A 3,443-nucleotide genomic window follows, 5' to 3' on the forward strand; every position below is an offset into this window, starting at 1 on the left:
AATTTCAAGATCATCAAAAAGGAAAACTTACATACCTTTAAATCTTGGAGACTGCCCACTTTTCAATTTCTCTTTCACTCAAAACTTACCACCAATAGAAAAAGTTAGGGTTAAAGTAAAAGAAAGGAAGAAATAAATAAATATGGAATTAGGGATTAGTGGATATGGATTTAGGGTATTTTAAATAGAAGAATACGGGAAAAAAATGAGAGCTTTTGTAAAAATAACTTGTGCCGAAATGAAAGAAATGTAAAAATGAGAGGTATAAGTTGAGCAAAAATGACTTTGAACCACGTTTCCCTTTCTGACACAAGAGCACCGCAACCCAAGCAGAGCAAGTCGCGACCCACATCAAATTTTTCCAAAGTTTTGCTTTGTAGGCGCCGCGACTCAGCCTAATCAAGTCACAACTCGCCCCTATTTTAAAAATTCGTTTGATCTCTGACTTAAAGGTCAAGTCGTGGCCCGCCCCTTCCTTTAATTTTCATACTCTCTAACTTTTGTTAATGCCACGACTTACAAGCTCAAGTCGCGACTTGACCTGCAGACTAATTGGAAAACAACCTTTTCATGATTTGCACAATTTTTTTACAGGCTTTATACTAAAAAAAAATTAAACTAAACAAATCCTTAGAAATCGAAATTGACATTACATAAAATTGTTCACTAATTAAAAATTAGAACAAAAAAGAAAATAAACTATAGGAATGCCTCCTATAGCACTGTCGTTAATGTCATTTAGCCGAACGCTGAATACCCCATTTAGAGGGGTTCCAAAACCATCATAGATTTGCACTTTTCCACCGGTCCTTCCAAATAATGCTTTAATCTTTGACCATTTACTTGAAAATATCCTATTTTCTCACTATGAATCAGTACTGCTCCATAAGGTAATGAGACAACAATTGTGAAGGGTCTCGACCATCTAGACTCTAGTTTTCCTGGAAATAGCTTCAATCTAGAATTAAATAACAACACTTTATCTCCCAGTTGGAAATACTTTCTAATTATCCTTTTATCATGAAAAGCCTTAGAATTTTCTTTATAAATCTTTGTATTTTCATAAGCTTCATTTTGAAATTCATCAAGCTTATTCAACTCAAGTAGCCTATTCTGTCCTGCCATAAATAAATCAACATTCATTTTTTCACCGCCCAATAAGCTTGGTGCTCAAGTTCTACTGGTAAATGACATGCCTTCCCAAACACTAATAATTCTTAACTTCCAAATAGAACTTTTTGAGTTGCTGCCTTGACATATCCGGAGGTACAACTTTAGCTACCAAATAATTGACATAATCTGAAAACCAAGGTTGCTTCTATTCACTTTCAATAGAAAATATTGTTCATCTGGAAAATTTTCATCAATTTTCTCCTCTTTCTCATTATTCTTTTCTCCTTTTTCAAATCTAGATAAATGATCTGCAACTAGATTTTCTGTCCCCTTCTTATCACGAATTTCCGTATCAAACTCTTGCAATAATAGGACCCATCGAATCAGGCGAGGTTTAGCATCCTTTTTGGTCATAAGGTACTTAATGGCTGAATGACCTGTGTAAACAATCACCTTATTACCAATTAAATATGGCCTAAAATTGTCGAATGCAAAGACAATTACAAGTAATTCCTCCTTAGTAGTTGCATAATTTAATTGAGCATCATTCAAGGTTTGACAAGCATAATAAATTGTTCAGAATACCTTGTCAACTCATTATCCATGAACCGCCCCTACTGCATAAGCACTAGCATCGCACATTAATTCAAATAGAAATTCCCAATCTGGTGATACAATAATTGGAGCAGATACCAATTTCTCCTTGAGTGTGTTAAATGCCTCGTGGCTAAAAACGGTCGTCCCAATATAATAGGCACGTCCTCATCTTCCTCCATATATAATACAATGAAATTTACTGGGAAAATGAACATATCTACCTTTACTAGAGCGTCCTCTATAATACCTTTGGGGCGTGTTAATGAACGGTCAGTCAATTGAATAGTAACAGTAGTAGGTCTAGCTTCCCCCCAAACCAAGTCTTTTAAATACAAACAACGACATTAAATTTATGCTTGCACCCGAATCACATAAAGCTCCCTCACAATGAAAGTACTCAATGGTGCAAGGTATAGTGAAACTGCCCGGATCTCTTAACTTTTGAGGAGGCTTCTTTTGAATAATTGCACTACACTCTTTAGTTAATGTAACAGTTTCATAATCCTCCATTTTCTCTTATTAGACAATATCTCTTTCATAAACTTCACATAACTAGGCATTTTTTCTAGAGCTTTTACAAAAGGGATGTTAATGTGAAGTTCTCTTAAATACCTCAAGAAATTTGGAGAATTATTTGTCAAGATTGGCCTTTCGAAACCGTTGAGGATATGGAATCCTTGGTGTAGGCTCAATGTGTTTTGGATTTTCTGTGTTTGGAAGGTCTTCAGTAACCTCCTCTTGTATTGGACTAGTAACATGTTGATCCTCTGTCTTCTTCCCCTTTTCATCCACTATAGGTCCATCATACTTAGCCCCACTCCTCCGAGTGACAGCTTGACATTGCTCTTTAGGATTTACCTCTGTGATACTAGGAAAATTCCTTTGCTGTCTATTAGAAAACATTTTAGCCAATTCACCTATTTGTGTCTTCAAATTCCTGATTGAAGACCTTGTCTCTGTTATGAATTGATTTAATTGGTCTGACTGTATTGTTGGTGGGTTCATTTGAGGCTGTGTTGGTGGATGAGCTGGGCATGGGTTCGGATCATAATAAGGTATAGAATGTAATCCATAAGTCAATTGATGAGGGGGTGTTGAGGTGGGTACTTTGGATACTGTGGTTGTAACCCTTGATTATTGTTCCAAGATAGATTAGGGTGATTTTTTCATGCAGGAGTATATGAATTGTAGTAGGTGTTGGGTGCAGGTCTTGAAAAGTTACCAATAACCTGTGCCTGTTCCAAAGGCATATTATTTATGTCTGTTGAGAAACTAGCTGTGCTCGGGCATTGTTCATATGAATGCGGTCCCCCAAAAATCTCATAACCCATGACATTCTATACTTGCATTGCTTGTGCGGCGAGGTTATTCTGCTGCAATTGCTTGGTTAGAGATGCAACTTGAGTAATCAATAAAGCAATATGATCAACTTCTAAAACTCCTGATACCTTCTTATTCTCATGCTCAGTAGGCCAATTATAGTTATTCATGGCCATCTCTTCCAATAATTCATATGCTTCATTAACGCTTTTTCTCATAAACACTCCTATCGACGATGCATCTATTATTGTCCTTGTATTTCCTCCCAAACCATTGTAAAATGTATGAACTAGCAGCCACTTCTCTATTCCATGATGTGGGCATTTCCTTTGCAACTCTTTAAAACGTTCCCATGCATCATATAAAGACTTCCCATCTAGCTGATGGAAGTTATTAATCTCTCCTCTTATTCT

General features: G+C 36.3%; 1 non-coding gene across 1 annotated transcript; it reads left to right on the forward strand.

The window, feature by feature from the left end:
• The first annotated feature begins 3,336 nt into the window (after positions 1 to 3,336).
• Positions 3,337 to 3,443, forward strand: LOC133820580 (small nucleolar RNA R71). Its single transcript, XR_009886985.1, has one exon. It is a non-coding gene; the product is annotated as a small nucleolar RNA R71 (small nucleolar RNA).

Source organism: Humulus lupulus, chromosome 2 (assembly GCF_963169125.1).
Source record: "Humulus lupulus chromosome 2, drHumLupu1.1, whole genome shotgun sequence".
Lineage (NCBI taxonomy): Eukaryota > Viridiplantae > Streptophyta > Magnoliopsida > Rosales > Cannabaceae > Humulus > Humulus lupulus.